Source organism: Schistocerca americana, chromosome 8 (assembly GCF_021461395.2).
Source record: "Schistocerca americana isolate TAMUIC-IGC-003095 chromosome 8, iqSchAmer2.1, whole genome shotgun sequence".
In the NCBI taxonomy this organism is placed as follows: Eukaryota; Metazoa; Arthropoda; class Insecta; order Orthoptera; family Acrididae; genus Schistocerca; species Schistocerca americana.
Genome location: NC_060126.1, coordinates 172,991,878 through 173,009,616, shown reverse-complemented (window position 1 = coordinate 173,009,616; position 17,739 = coordinate 172,991,878).

Genomic DNA, 17,739 nt, shown 5'->3' with positions numbered 1-17,739 from the left:
CTGTATGACATGTGACCTGCGGTCACGTGGCAGCCGGCACCCTACTATAGACATTTATGATATCACAAAAAACATACAATAACATTGCACAGGAGCGGCACATACACTCTCTGTAGCCTAAAATCCAAAGAAATCATGCATCTTTGCTAGAATTAATAGAAAGAAATATTAAATTGCCATATTTAATTAACTGTATAAACTATAACTGAAATGCAGAAGAACGCAACATGACATGTGAGACTGTTAGCTGCTCCTGACTTCACCATTATTCACTAGATAGCTGTGCAAGAAAATACTAGACAAACAGTCAAGATCATACAAAATCATAGTTATGAGGTCTCACGTTATAACATCAGTCGTACACTTCAAATTTCAGTATGATCTTTCATAATCACCAAAAAAATCTAGTTTGATCCATGCAATTTAATACAATGTAGCACACGCCTACACCCGTATTTTCGCCACTCCAGATCTTGATACTTCGAGTTGGTTGGTCATTTACCTAGCTCGAGGATGAAGAAACCTTTCTCTCGTGCTCCAGCTTTCAGCCATTCTCTTGTCTCCAAACAAAATTCTAGTCATCAATTTCTCGTTTGTCGTCGCTTCATTCCAACTAATTCATCTATTTCAATATTTCAAAAAGGTGTTAATATTGGTGTGATTTCTAACAATCTGTAAGTAAAACATTCATTAGCACACAACACGGAAGTGACTGTGTTCTTCACGAGTACGACGCAGCCTCGTGATGACTGGGTGTTGTGTGATGTCCTTAGGTTAGTTAGGTTTAAGTAGTTCTAAGTTCTAGGGGACTGATGACCATAGCTGTTAAGTCCCATAGTGCTCACAAGGGAACCTCCCCATCGCACCCCCCTCAGATGTAGTTATAAGTTGGCACAGTGGATAGGCCTTGAAAAACTGAACACAGATCAATTGAGAAAACAGGAAGAAGTTGTGTGGAACTATGAAAAAATAATCAAAATATACAAACTGAGTAGTTCAAGGGAAGATAAGCAACATTAAGGACAACAGGAACGCAGGAGCGCTGTGGTCTCGTGGTGACGTGAGCAGCTGCGGAACGAAAGGTCCTAGGTTCAAATCTTCCATCGAGTGTAAAGTTTAATTTTTTATTTTCAGTTTATGTGACAAACTCTTATGTTTTCATCACTTTTTTGGGAGTGATTATCACATCCACAAGAAAACCTAAATCGAGCAAGGTAGAAGAATCTTTTTACCCATTCGCCAAGTGTACAAGTTAGGTGGGTCGACAATATATTCCTGTCATCTGACGCACATGCCGTCACCAGTGTCGTATAGAATATGTCAGATGTGTTTTCCTGTGGAGGAATCGGTTGACCTATGACCTTGAGACAAATGTTTTCTGTTCCCATTGGAGAGGCACGTCCTTTCGTCTACTAATCACACGGTTTTGCGATGCGGTCGCAAAACACAGACACTAAACTTATTACAGTGAACAGAGATGTCAATGAACGAACGGACAGATAACTATGCAAAAATAAAGAAAGTAAAATTTTCAGTCGAGGGAAGACTTGAACCAAGGACCTCTCGCTCTGCAGCTGCTCACGCTACCACGGGACCACGGCGCTCCTGATCTCACATAGTCCATTATGGTGCTTATGTGGCCCATTGACTACTCAGTTTGTATATTTTGCTTATTTTTTCACAGTTCCACACAACTTCTTCCTGTTTTCTCAATTGATCTGTGTTCAGTTTATCAAGGCCTATCCACTGTGCCAACTTATAACTAAATCTGAGGGGGGTGCGATAGGGAGGTTCCCTTGTCAGAGCCATTTGAACCAAAGTACGACGCAAGTTCCTTTGGACATGCATGTATGCACGCACTGAGGTAACTACAGCCGTTATGAAGTCCGTGAAATGTATTCACAGTCGCGATTATGGAAAAACGTCAGCTGTATAATGGAATGACAACAAAGAAACCTTGTGCCAAACCGGCACTTAAACCCGGATTTCCAGCTCACCGCGAGCAGTCGTCCCGCGAGCAGTACCTGATCATGCTTCATAGCCAGACCCTAACTACTATATCTCTCATCCATGTGTCTACAACCCGTACTCGTACACACACACACACACACACATATATATATATATATATATATATATATATATATATATATATATATAAGTGTGTGTGTGATCCATCTTCATTTATGTATACTAGTTGAACTGAGTGCTTACTGTGCACACTAGTTCGAGTGCACACTTGTGTGCAGGTTAGAATGTTTGCTTACTGTGTATCCAAGTTGGTGTAGTCCAGGCTGTAAGAACTGCACTTTGAAGGAGGAGTCAAACAACATATTACGTCCCCCCACATACATCTAGCGTATTGAGCATGAGGAGAAAATTCGAGAAATAAGAGACAATAAAGAGGTTTGCCGGCAATCATTCTTCCCACGCACTATTCACGAGTGGAACAGAGTTGGAGGGATGAGATAGCGGTACAGAAAGTACCCTCCACCACATAACATTGTGCCGCTTGCGGAGTATGATGTAGATGTACCATGCTGTTGCACATAATTTTGAAAACTTATAAGCGTTTCACTTTGTGAAAACACAGCAAACTGTTCCAAACTCTGACCTATATTTGGAACAATTTAATAATTTAGTGCTTCATTCTGTGAAGGTGTGACTTCTTCGCAGCCATCTGTGCTCTAACTTTCTCGACCGGGGCGCTGGTGCTTGACTTTACGCCGGAACAGTTAACATTACAAGATCACAGGATAATGTTAAATGTTAAGCACAAGGAAAGCCACTGCTAATGTGAAATGCTGGGACACTTCTATTTATTTAATCGTATGGCGATTTTATACAATATACAGTTGATATAAGAAAGTGATTTTATAGACTATACATATGATATAAGAAAAGATTAAACCTTAAAGTCCGTGTTTTTCAACCAATTAATTAAGCTGCGTGTGATAGTGAACAAGTCGTCGGGAATTCCAGGATATGGACGAAGTGGACGGCATTGGACTAGATGTTCAATTGTCTGCTCTTCTTGATTACATTCACATATTGGTGAACTGATCCAGCCCCATTTGTACCTGAAGTAGCTACAACAACTATGTCCAGTCCTTAACCTGCTGAGACGTCACCAGAGGTTCCTCGGTAGGTCAAAACCTTTTGGCTTCTTAGTGGGATCATGGTGATGGGCTCTTGTTCCCAATGTTTTTGTTGACCATTCACGCTTACAGCTTTCATTTAGATCAAAACCATCCGCAATGAGTTGTCCTGCAGTAACACTTGCTGGTCTTCTTGATCGCAATCGTTGCTGTGGCGTATGATAGAATTCCTGGTGCAGTGGTAGAGAGGGTGATGCAGAGATTTTCTTGGGCTCCCTCAGTAGAGCTTGTTTCCGCCGTAAGTGAGGTGGAGGGATGTGACTCAACACAGGTAACCAGTGGCATGGGGTTGATTTGATGGAACGAGTAATGCAGCGCATTGTGTCGTTCAGTTTTGTGTCTACCTTCTTCACATGTACACTTTCCAATCAGACAGGTGCACAGTACTCGGCAGCAGAGTACACAAGACTGATGACAGTTAAACGCAGACAGTGAGCAGAGGTTCCCCAGGTGGTATCACTAAGCTTATGTAGTATGTTGTTCCTTGCAGCAACTTAATAAGAAACCTTGGTGATGTGCTCTTTGTAGCTCAGGGTTCTATCTAGAGTGATTCCGAGATATTTTGGGAAAGGATTGTACTTCAACGTTTGCCCATTGAGCAGAACTCTTGGTTTGTAGTTCGCAGCATGATTCGCTAGATGGAAACAAGAGACTTCAGTTTTTGATGTGCTTGGGATCAATCTCCAGGTCTTAAAGAAAGTTGACATTTTTACCAGATCCGTAAGAATTCGTTCACCATTTTCGAAATTACTGCTCTGTGCTACCAGTGCGATGTCATCAGCATAGATGAATTTAGTTGATGATGTGGTTGGCAAATCATTTATGTATAAATTGATTAGTGATGGGGCTAAAACAGATCTCTGTGGAAGTCCATTATTTAGTTTCCGTTTGTGGCTTTTAGAGCTGTCTAGAAAAACTCCAACTTGCCTTTCACTAAGCATGCTGGCTACTAGATCCATAATTTGTCGACTTGGTACAACTTGCAGTAGCTTGTAGATCAGCCCCTGTCGCCAGACAGTGTCAAACGCGGCTGTCAGGTCGATGGAGACAGCTGTTGATTTCAGATGGCCTTGAAAACCTGCTTCAAAATGGGTAGTTAGGGCAAGAACTTGAACGGTGCAGTTGCGTCCTTGTCTGAAGCCAGCTTGTTCAGGAGGGGTATCAGCCTCGACGAACGGTGCTATTCTGGTTAGGACGACTCGTTCCAAAAGTTTGAATGTACAGTTGAGCAGAAGCTTTCAGAGCTGTCTTCAGGCTTGACAGGTTTGAGAGTGGCTATAACTTTCGACAGTTTGAATTGTCTGGGCAGTTTGTTCCCTTTGAGTATGTAAGTGAATAACGAAATGAGCCAGAGTATGCAGTGTGGGCCCATGTTCTTAATAAATTCATTATAGATGTTGTCGGGGCCAAGAGCCTTACCGACTTTCAGTTGCTTGACAGCACTTTCTACTTCCGCCATGGAGAAGGGCCCGGAAAGTGGCTCGTTTCTTGGGGCACTGCGCTTGAGGTTAGAGAGGTTACACTTTAGTGCTCTGGTATGATTCTTGTCTCTTGTCCCTTGTGAGGTCTGCGATCTGGTTGGCAATGAGGTCGGGACTCAGTTTAGGATACGGCTTTTTGAGGTGTTACTTGCCAGTTAGTCCATTCATGACTCTCCATGCTTTCCTACTTGACTTGGTAAAGTTCATTTCTTTGAGTGTTGCTTCCCATTTCTCTCGTCTGTTCTTGATTAAAGAGTAGAATAGCTGTGAGCCCACTGTTTGATTTGACACTGGGACACTAATAACCAGTGTAACCCCCATAATGTTGAATATAGGAATGCAACCGTACGTGCATTGTGGCGTACAAGTGCCAGATGTCGGTTTGTGCAATGGGGTTCGATGCCAGTTGTACTTGGACGGTCAATACAGGGATGGTTAATGCTGTATGCTAAAGACGCAGGAAATGTTTTCCGATGGTTTCTCACAGGTGCTCCATTGGAGACGGATCTGGTGATCAAGCAGGCCAAGGCAACATGTCGACACTCTGTAGAGAATATTGGTTTACAATAACAGTAAGTAGGCGAGTGTTGTTGAAAGTCGCTCCCTAGAATGCTGTTCATGAATGGCAGGACAAGAGGTCAAATCACTAGATTGACGTACAAATTTGCAGTCAGTGTGCGTGAGATAACCAAGAGTGCTCCAACTATCAAACAACCCAGACAACACACCCCAGACTATAGCTCCAGCTGTAGATGCAGGCGGTGGTTTTCGGTCCGCTGAATGCACGTTACAGTTCGTCTGACTCAGAGCTGTCGTTAAAATAACCGATTTGTAACAGTTTGTTGTATTACTGTGGTGCCAGCTGCTGCAGACACAGTACGATGTGCCACAGCCATACGCCGAGCACTATGATCTTCCCTCTCGGTAGCACCACGTGACCTTCCGGAGCCCGGTCTTGCAGCCGTACCTCCCCGTGAGCACCATTGCCATCAGTCACGTGAGGCGGCTAGATTGCTATCAAGGCTACCTGCAATATCGCGGAAGGAACGCCTAGCTTCTCATAGCCCTTGTACATGACGTCGTTCATATTCTATTAGCTGTTGAGAATGGTGTCTTCGTCGTCTTAAAGGCATTCGTTAATAACATCAGCTCACTATGTTCAGTCTCAAAGGGAACTAGCGTTCACGACAATTACAGCGCGTATTGAAAGTAAACCTGACTTGCATTCACATAGTGGCCCTACTAGCCCCACTCTACCCAACTGGCACAAAATCTGAATAAACGTCATATCTTAGATGTAGAATGATTCCTAAGAATTTTAGTTTATCGTGCAGGACTTCTCACTGGTGTTGAGATTTTTTTCCATGAGTGCTGTTCAAGCCTGTGTTAACCTTATCACGTAAGTACCATTAGATTCTAACAAGTTGTGATACTCTGTAGCAATCAGATACGCGCTGAACGATCTGTATGTTATTGACTGCTTCGTAGTTTGAGCTCAGTCGATAGTCTAGACGGTACGACGAAGATCTGGCGAAGTGCAGTAAGTTTTTTTTTTTTTTTTACATGATGGAGGTGAGCGTTGTTCAGTTCAAGACTGCTGAAGATGACTGCGACCAGCCACAAATTCTTTCAAAATAGCATCTCAATGGATTGTCCCGTCGCTGCTTGATGCAATGCTATCATATTTACAGTTAAAACACGAACAGTGGACGCACTACAGTATCAAATTATTTCGTGAACCGCTTTTGGCTTACAGGGTCATCATCAAACTATAACTGGCCACCGTCATCAAAGAGCGTAGGATACTGGTAAACAATCTTGAAACGCACCTTACACACAACAAAGCAATAGATGTCGTCTTCGACTATATAACTGTAACTTAATCGAAAAATGCAAGCTAAACAGTACTAAATACGAAGGCAACATAGCAAGAAACTTTTATGATTAAATCCTAAAAAATTAAAAAAGCTTTTTCTTAATTACCATGACCTATCTTCTTTTTGGCTACAGTTGTTTTATTATACTTTCAGTGTCTTCAGCGAAATGTCTGCTTCTGGTGCTCGTTTCAGGAGGAGATGACGCGTTGCCGGAAACACCGACAACTGTAGCTACTTTGAATGACTGCAGTGAGATAATGAAAAAAACGGACAAGCGGTCTTAAAAAATGGTTCAAATGGCTCTGAGCACTATGGGACTTAACATCTAAGGTCATCAGTCCCCTAGAACTTAGAACTACTTAAACGTAACTAACCTAAGGACATCACACACATCCATGCCCGAGGCAGGATTCGAACCTGCGACCGTAGCAGTCGCGCGGTTCCAGACTGTAGCGCCTAGAACCGCTCGGCCAACCCGGCCGGCAAGCGGTCTTAACAGTTGGACAGACATAGAGACAAATGGACAACAAAGTGACGCCACAAGCATTCCGTTTTTACCGACTAAGGTATGGAATCCAAAAAAAAAAAAAAAAAAAAAAAAAAAAAAAAAAACTAAAAAAAGCTTTTTTATAAACTATTTGGACTACTTGTAGCCTCTTTCAACAATCTTTAAATTTTTTTGTCCTAAACGCGTTGACCACAGCTATGGACATTTAACAGTTACCCTTAACACGTCATCATATTGCGTTAATTGAGAAAATACGTTCTAAATGTAGAGGAACGACAACAGATGAACAGCGTCAATAAGACGAACAGAATACAAACCACAAATGTCAACGACCGCGATATATCGAAGTAACAGATGCTTTCATAGTGAAATAACACGTTATGCAACGTCGATCACAGCAGCTAGGGACACGCAATTCCAGAATTGTGATGGGTGTTCGCAGCTACTTTCTAACATTTATTATGAAATAAAATTATTAAAAAAAGTTTTTCATTGCAACTCTTTATGTCATAATTCACTGCTCACTTTTGTGTGCAATTTCTGTTCATAAAAATCAAAATGTAGAAGCGGTAACAGGTAGAGAGTTTCATGCACTTTTTAAAAGTTATTTTTCGTATAAAAGTGAGCTTCTTCGAACAAGTAATTTACATTCTTGCTCACGGTTAACTTTTTTTGTGTTACCCCACTGGTGATAATCGTTAGGCCACTGAGAACGTTTACTCCAACCCCTTCTGCGGTTGTTACTGTTTGCCGATAATTGCCGTCAGTATAGTAATTGAAGTTAATGAATCTCTTAGGCCTAATTATGAGCAATACATTATATTTATTTACATTCAGAGTTAACTATTTGTCCCTGCACCATTGGTTTAATCTCTGCAAGACTCCGTTCATATCGCTACAGTATTGTGGCATTGCAACTGCGAACAACCTTACGTAGCCTGCAATATCCCATCCGTAATAATATTCTTTTACCTCACTTTGTACACGTACAGCCAGAACCCAAACGGGGGCAGAGTCCGTGGCTTCCACTTCTTATTCTTCTCAAACTGGACGTCATTTACGATATAATAAACGTGTTCCGGTCGTGGAACGCCGTTCTTCACCATGTGTGCGTGGGGGGGGGGGGGGGCGGTGGGGGGGGGGGGGGAGAGAGGAAGAGAAAGGAAGGGAAGGAGAGAGATGACAGATCATTTTTCCCTATGTTCTGCCGCGAAAACAACGATGTTCTGAGAGACGTTTCACGCGCAGACTGTGATCTAGAAGATAAAAAGAATTATGAACAGAAATGGTGCGTTAAACAAGCCGACGCTCTCCACTGACCAGATGCCGACGAGCTAGCAGCATTAATTTGTCGGCTGACGGCAGCTTCAGAAACGGTCCAGGTGCACACAGGATTCTGTGAAACGAATCCTCTGATGAGCTGATTACCATGAACACTTCTCGTGGGAACCACAAACAAATGTACACCAAAACACTGCGCACGGAAGAGGACGCACTAATTACAATTATTTTTAGTACACTTCGAGCGTACACTTTTTGTTAATGTTGCCCCTTCCGTCTACACTTTTGTTCTCACCAACGCACGACAGTTTTCATTGAGTTCAGTTAGTAACTTTATCACGTAGTAGTTCAACGCACGCTGCTTCTCTCGCGCAGACAATATCGCCTGCACAGATCTTTTTGTTTTTCTTGAATCGAATTTTTATGTTGTTCACAAGTTGCAACATCTTCTAAACTTTTCATACCAATTATGGCCATAGAAGCATGGTCTTTCGAGAATCTATTTCTGACACGAAAGCGATTCTAGTAGCTTTTGCATCGTTGTGGAGATATTTCACCAGAAACTATAATCCCCTAACACAAATTTCTTTATATCAAATAGTGAAATACCAATTTTTATAGATTTATCTTAAAATTTTTAATATTAGTAAATATTTTCCTAAAGATTTTTATCCTGTACTTCACCACCTCAGTGATTTAAATCCCGAAAACAGTAAAACACTTTTTCTTTCTAACCGGAAACCCACATACAAATTTTCTTAGATTTAGCAAACAAATGATCTCATAATGGAACATTTTCATATTAATTTTTATCCTCCATTTAATCCTCATAGGCGTCGAATTTCCAAAAACATAGAAACACGTATCTTTTTAATATCTAACAGAGAAGTCAACTATCAGTTTTCACACATGTGACGTTAAAAATGTTTTATTACTACTTCAATAATAATTTATTTCTTAAAAAAAAAAAAAGACTTTCACCCACTACTTTACCAGCCTAATGGCTAAATTTCCAGAAGTGCTGAAACACTTTTTTTTTTATTTCTACCCGAGAAACCAAATACCAGATTTCGTGCTTCTAGCTTCTACATTGCTTTCCTTGCGACATATTTAAAAAATCCTCTTATCCGCTACTTCACCCCCTTAGGGGTAGAATTTTCAAAAGCAATGAAACACTTTTCTCTACTTCTAGCTGGGAATCTAGTTCAGATTTGCGTAGAAATAGGTTGAAAAATGCTATCATAATGAAACATTTTGAAAAAATATTTCATCACCGATTCACCCCCTTCATAGATTGAATTTCTGCTATTAGAGGGACTCTTTTTTTTTTTTTTTTTTAATTGCAACCGAGAAGTCAAATACCAATATACATACATGTACCTTTAGTAATACTTTAGTAGTTTTTTAATAAAGATTTACTTTCAAAAAACTTCCATCCATTATTTCACTTCCATAGAGGTTAAATTTCCAGAAATGCTGCAACGCATATTTCTTTATTTCTGACCGAGAAACCAAATATCAATTTTCCTAGTTATAGCTTCAAACTTGGCTTAATAGCGACACATCTTCAAAATACTTTTCATCTCCTACTTGCCCGGCCCCGGTAGCTGAGTGGTCAGCGTGACGGAATGTCAATCTAAGGCCCCGAGTTCGATTCCCGGCTGCGTCGGAGATTTTCCCCGGACAGGGACTGAGTGTTGTGTTGTCCCAATCACTATCATTTCATCCCCATCGACGCGCAGGTTTCCGAAGTGGTGTCAAATCGAAAGACCTGCACCAGGCGAACGGTCTACCCGACGGGAGGCCTTCGCCACACGACATTTCATTTATCTCCTACTTCAGCCGCTTAGGGGTGAAATTTCGAAAAATACCTTCTTTTACGACGCTTACAGTATAAGATCGATAGCCTACCCAAATTTCAAATTTCTGTCCTTAGTGGTTACTGTCGGGGGATGGTGAGTCATTAAGTGAATCAGTCAGTCGGGTCATTGCCTTTTATCTGTCAAATGATAATGCAGTGTATCAAGATATCGAAAGAAGTTTTTCAACGGGTCACAGTAGGTGAGGGGTGAACATGTACTGGTGTAAAAACTTAAAAGACGAAACTAATTTTCACATGGGATATTACTGCCAGGTAACGCAGCTGGATGAAACTTGGACCATATATAGAAACAACTTCTACGGTATATTACAGTATAGTACACAAGGTACCCGAAAGAAACACGCAATGAGAAAAACAGAAATGACACTTTTAGTCCATTAAGTTTCGGGCATGCAGCCGCGCAAATAAAATTTCCTGCACTGATATTTCGGCCGCAACAGATTCGTAGAGCGTTCAATGCAAAACCGAGAAAGCAGGTATGTGATAGGGAAGAAGATAGTAATTCCTTCACATCTAGTGCATTTTTGCCCTATGTGGGTGTTCTTTCCTCGAAGATAGGCCGTACTCTTGAGAAACACTGTGTTAAGGTGATCTTCCGGCCCCCCACGAAGATTGCAGCTTTACTCGGCCCTGTGAAGGACGATTTAAAGCTTCGTAAAGCGGGTGTGTATCAGATTCCTTGCAGAAATTGTGAAAAGCCGTACATAGGTCAAACAAGACGCACCGTTCATGAGAGATATGTGGAGCATATTACACGCTTATTACAGCCAGACAAGTCAGCTGCGGCCGAACATTGTATTGTTACAGGACATTCCATGAACTACAGTGATGTTAAGATTTTAACATCCACCTGTTCCTTTTGGGAATCGGTCTTCTAGGAAGCTATAGAAATAAGATTACCTAATAATTTAACAAATAGAGATAATGGTTTTAATTTGGACAAAGCATGGAATCCGGCTCTTGGGGTAATTAAACTGCAGAGAAGTCGTCATGGTGTCACCGCCGACGAATATACATCGATAAGTAAATCGAATGCCTGTACGCCTTCGCCACAGGCGGCGCATGTGTAAGCGTATTTCTTTGCTGCCGACCAGCATCTGTGACCCGCATGCGCAGTACCGCCGCGGTGGAGCATATAACGCCGCGCATGGTATCTTGTCGTCAGTCTTGTGACTCATTCTCATCTTCAGCTGCTGACGGGCGTTGATATATATCAACGGGGACAAGTGAAAATGTGTGCCCCGACCGGGACTCGAACTCGGGATATCCTGTTTACATGGCAGACGCTCTACCCATCTGAGCCACCAATGGCTCGGAAGATAGTGCGACTGCAGGGATTATCTCACGCACGCCTCCCGCGAGACCCACATTCTCACCTTGTATGTCCACACACTACATTCATAGAGTCCCACCGCGACACACTCATTACTCGTGGAAGACATTCTTACCAGGTCCCGTAAGAGTTTGGGGAATATGTGCGCATCCATACAGAAGAAGAAGGTCATGGCCGGTATTGCCTGAACTATATACTTACATGGATATGGTGTCTGTTTTTTCGGACATGTCCTAAAGAACAGACACAATATCTATATAAGTATATAGTTCTGTCAATACCGGCCATGACCTTCTGCTTGCGTGCGGATGCACACATACAGGCTGATTCAAAAAGAATACCACAACTTTAGGAATTTAAAACTCTGCAACGACAAAAGGCAGAGCTAAGCACTATCTGTCGGCGAATTAAGGGAGCTATAAAGTTTCACTTAGTTGTACATTTGTTCGCCATTTCAGCCAATAAAGTTTTTGGTCCCTTTTTCTTCGAAGGTGCTACTGTAACTGGACTACAGTATCTGGAGATGTTAGAGAATTGGCTGTTCCCTCAGCTCGAACAAGAAGCACAACAATTCATATTTCAGCAGCATGGAGCGCCACCACATTGGCACTTATCTGTCCGTAACTACCTGAACGTCAACTACCCGAGGCGATGGATCGGCCGCCAGGCAGCCCGTGACAGAGCACGTCATCACTGGCCTCCAAGAAGCCCTGATCTTACCCCCTGCGATTTCTTCTTATGGGGGTATGTTAAGGATATGGTGTTTCGGCCACCTCTCCCAGCCACCATTGATGATTTGAAACGAGAAATAACAGCAGCTATCCAAACTGTTACGCCTAATATGCTACAGAGAGTGTGGAACGAGTTGGAGTATCGGGTTGATATTGCTCGCGTATCTGGAGGGGGCCATATTGAACATCTCTGAACTTGTTTTTGATTGAAAAAAAAAACCTTTTTAAATACTCTTTGTAATGATGTATAACAGAAGGTTATATTATGTTTCTTTCATTAAATACACATTTTTAAAGTTGTGGTATTCTTTTTGAATCACCCTGTATTTCCCGAACTCTTACGGGACTTGGTAAGAATGTCTTCCACGCGTAATGAGTGTGTTAGGTAGGGACACTACGAATGTAGTGTGTGGACATACAAGGTGAGAATGTGCGTCTCGCGGGAGGCTTGCGTGAGATAGTCCCTGCAGCTACACTGTCCTCCGTGCCCTCGGTGGCTCAGATGGACTGAGCGTCTGCCACGTAAGCAGGAGATCCCAGATTCGAATCCCGGTCGCGGCACACATTTTCAACTGTCCCTCTTGATATACATCAACGGCCGTCAGCAGGTGAAGGTATTAATAGAATTCTAATTTCGTTCTAGACGGCTGCAGGTCATCAGTAGTGTCTGTTCTTTCGGACATGTCTGAAAGAACAGACGCCATATACATATAAGTATACACTCTGAGGATGGACGGACTATACGCGGCCGAAATATCAGTGGAGGAAATTTTATTTGGGCTGCTGCATGCCCGAAAATTAGATGGACTGTTCATTACGCAGCGAGAAGTATAAAATGCACATGACACTTTAATCCACCGAAATTTTTGATGGTTCCGTGGACATTAGAAAAGGTGGTTCTTAATAGGGTACGTGATCACCACGGACGGCAGTTCATGCTATGCAACGTGTTCCCATGTTGGCCACCGTAGTGGTAAGGGATGCTTGTAGCAGGGCGTTCAATTCCAGCGCGGTTTACTTCTCCTGGAATGTCCCTGGTGCATGTGCATATCAACGTACTGCTATACGTCTCCTCAACGCGTCCCATACCATTCGAATGGCTTTAAGCCAGTCCATTCGCGCATATGCTGTAGTTCAAAGGGCTCGCCTGCCATCACAGGTATTATGGCGAGGGAAACAGGGGCGTACTGACCTCCAAATCTTTGAACGTAGTGCACTTACTGGTCAACTGTATTGCGACACTGTATTCCTTCTAGATGAGCACCTTTCCACGGACGCATTCGGCACTGACTTCATTTTTATGGATGCCAACACGCGACTGCATCGAGCAGTACAGATGATGGAGCTCTCGGAACTATAGGATACTCGGCTAATGGAATGGCTTGCACATTCTTCCGACTTAAAGCCCATCAAGTAGGTGTACGATGTGTTAAGGAGACGTGCAGCACCAGGGACCATCGAGTGGTTGCTAACCGCATCGGCGGAGTAACGGAATGCCCTAACCACAAGAACTGCTTTCGAACCTTGCGGCCATTATGAAAACACGTTGCAGAGCATGAACTGCCGTCCGTGGTGATCACGTACCCTATTAAGAACCATGCCCGTCTTTTACAATGTCCAAGGGACCATCATAAATCGCGCTGACTTGAGTTTAGTTATTGTCTTCGAATATAAGTGCCATTTCTGTTCGCTTCATTGCGTATTTCTGTCACTTACCTACTTTCAGTTTCTTTCAGGACTATACTGGAGGAATTATTTCTACGTATGGTCCAGGTTTCATCGAGCTACGTTACTTGGCAATGACACATCATGTGACTGTTACCTTCGTCCATAAGTTTTGGAGACTAGTGTGTTTCTGTACGGTTATTGCTCGTACATCGTTTTATTCAGACTACAGCCTAGATCATTGCTTTATAACTACCTGTTCTTTTTTCCTAAATTTATTGATAAGCCGCATATAGACATACATAGGTCAGAAAACTATCTAAAACATTTACAAAAACCTGACTAAATCTATAATAATCAAAGAACATGAAAGACAGGCAGTAACTGGTAAAAGAGTCAGCCAGGTTTGAAGCCTATCGTCCTGTATTACACAGTCTGTGCACTGAACAAGGATTAAGAAAAACCAAGAGAACTTCAGAAAGGAAATTTAAGATATGAGGGGAGAAACAAAAACTTTATAGTTTGCCGATAGTATTGCAATTCTGTCGGCGACGGCAAAGGCCTTGGAAAGTCAGTTGAACTGCATGGATATTATCTCGAAACCAAAAAGTGTCGAGGGAATTAGATTCGGAATTGTGAAATTGAAAGTAGCAGACAGGTTTTGCTATTTGTAAAAAAAACTAACAGCCGATGTCAAAAGCGGAAAGAACATAAAATGCACACTTGCAATATGAAGAATACCTGTTTAGAAAAACAGAAATACATTAACATATTATATAAATTTGAAGCCTGCCGGAGTGGCCGTGCGGTTCTAGGCGCTACAGTCTGGAGCCGGGCGACCGCTACGGTCACAAGTTCGAATCCTGCCTCGGCCATGGATGTGTGTGATGTTAGGTTCAATTAGTTCTAAGTTCTAGGGGACTGATGGCCTCAGAAGTTAAGTCGCATAGTGCTCAGAGCCATAAATTTGAAGGTTGGGAAATCTTTCCTTTAACTGTTAAACTGAGCGCAACTCTACACTCAAGTGGAATGTGGACGGTAAACAGTTTAGACAAGAAGAGAAGATCAGTTTTTGTAATGTTGTACCACATAAGAATGCTGAAAATCAGATTGGTAGATCGAATAACTACTGAAAAGGTACCGAATCAGACTGCGTAGAAAAAAATTACGACACAAATTGACTAAAAGTGGTTGGTTCATATGATACATACTGACTATCATATGATAGATAGTAGTCAGTTTGGTTACAAAAAAAAACAAAAAGGTTCAAATGACTCTGAGCACTATGGGACTTAACTTCTGAGGTCATCAGTCGCCTAGAACTTAGAACTACTTAAAACTAACTAACCTAAGAACATCACACACGTCCATGCCCGAGGCAGGATTCGAACCTGCGACCGTAGCGGTCGCGCGGTTCCAGGTTCCAACACAAAAAAGGGCCACACCACCCGCAAGTTTTAGTGTGAGACTTTTTCGCGTCTCTGTTACGTTAGGACCACCTCCCAGCCCATGTTAAAAGATAGAGCCCTCCAGAAGAACAGTATAGATCTTACGATAATGCTAAAAGGACCACACCAGCTGCAAGTTTTAGCGTGAGACTTTTTCGCTTCTCTGTTACGTTGCAAACTTTAAAAACATTGCCCCACCACGAAAAGTATAACGTTTCTCATTGGATAGACAGAATTTTTGTAGGCGGAGCTTAAGGTTAACAATGAGACCCTGATTGGTCAGTGTCGATCGTCAATTAAAGCTCATGGTGTTCACATTTGCCACTTGAAGTAAAAATCTGAAACGCGATGATTTTTCTGTTATATAGTTATTGAGAAGCCACATCAGCCACGGTAATTTACGATAAGTTAGATAAGTAATTAAAGATAATTGAAGGTCACTGTAGACCATTTTGATAGTTTTCTCTTTTGTGAAACTTAATTTAAATCTAGATTATAGATGTGATATGGCATAGGTCATCCTTCGATCCATTGTAGCACTTGGAAACCCATCCAGGAAATATTCGTTCACATTTTTGTTGAACGCAGTTGGTTTTTACCATCCTGTATTAAAACATTTCCTTTTATCAATAGTGCAATTTATAAACGATGTTTTGGGAGCAGAATAAAATTTCCAATGGTAAACTTAACTGCTTTTTCGACGTTATTTTACCAGCTAACTAGAAAGAGGAAAGCCTTTAACCTCTTCCACTAAATTTAGTTAGTATTAAGATTCTTTTACAGGGAGTGGAGTGGAGCTGACGCTGAAATCATTAAGTACATGGTTATATCATCGCTAGTCTCACTGAACTCTTCTTAATTCTACATGTCATGTGTGGTCTGGCGTCTCCTTACCAGCAACAGGTCCCAGGTTCAAACTAGTCAATTCCCTAAAAAAACACGCTCAGGGCGTCGTTGCACGAAAGTGGTAGGGAGACACGATATACAGGGTGTTACAAAAAGGTACGGCCAAACTTTCAGGAAACATTCCTCACGCACAAAGAAAGAAAATATGTTATGTGGACATGTGTCCGGAAACTCTTACTTTTCATGTTAGAGCTCATTTTATTACTTCTCTTCAAATCACATTAATCATGGAATGGAAACACACAGCAACAGAACGTACCAGCGTAACTTCATACACTTTGTTACAGGAAATGTTCAAAATGTCCTTCGTTAGCGAGGATGCATGCATCCACCCTCCGTCGCATGGAATCCCTGATGCGCTGATGCAGCCTTGGAGAATGGCGTATTGTATCACAGCCGTCCAAAATACGAGCACGAAGAATCTCTACATTTGGTACCGGGGTTGCGTAGACAGAGCTTTCAAATGCCCCCATAAAGATGGTTGAGGTCAGGAGAGCGTGGAGGCCATGGAATTGGTCCGCCTCTACCAATCCATCGCTCACCGAATCTGTTGTTCAATAGCATACGAACACTTCGACTGAAATGTGCAGGAGCTCCATCGTGTATGGACCACATGTTGTGTCGTACTTGTAAAGGCACATGTTCTAGCAGCACAGGTAGAGTATCCCGTATGAAATCATGATAACGTGCTCCATTGAGCGTAGGTGGACGAAACTAAAATGAGGTCTAACATGGAAACTAAGCGTTTCCGGACACATGTCCACATAATATCTTTTCTTTATTTGTGTGTGAGGAATGTTTCCTGAAAGTTTGGCCGTACCTTTTTGTAACACCCTGTAGAACAAACAGACACCACGCAGAATGTTTAGAGTGTGGTAAATTATCCGGAGTATAGAGCGAACACATAACACGAAACTGACTGAAACCGTCGAACTCAACTAGTGGAAATATTGACGACTAAAAGTTCAATGATTACATGTAAATGCGTGAAACTAAGATGTTTATCAATTCAAGATAGAATATACAGTCCGGTGACAGAAACACAATGCTTGTTTATACATAGATCTGACTGAAACAAAAGTAATCAGTATGTTTTCAAGAGCGAATGATAAAATCTGAGGAACAATAAGCTATTCAAAAGAGCGCAGTGTGAAAATGAGAAGTAGTAATGAACTTCTGAATAAGGAAACAGGACCGCTCAATATAACTGAGCAAATGTAAATCTGATATGAATTAGTGATAGGGAACTGTTCAAGAGGATCTTTTATCAAGTTAGAAAGAAAAACTGAAGAAATGTAATGTCTCTCACTTCTGTGGCCGGTGATTGAGTCGGGTTAAGACAGCTTTATGAAATTTCCTGGAACTTGTAAACGGATGATACGCTTTACAGTATGCTCCCACAGTAATCAACGAACACATAAGTAAGCTGTATTTTTTCGTCGCCAACTATAAATTTGGGTTCGCTGAGA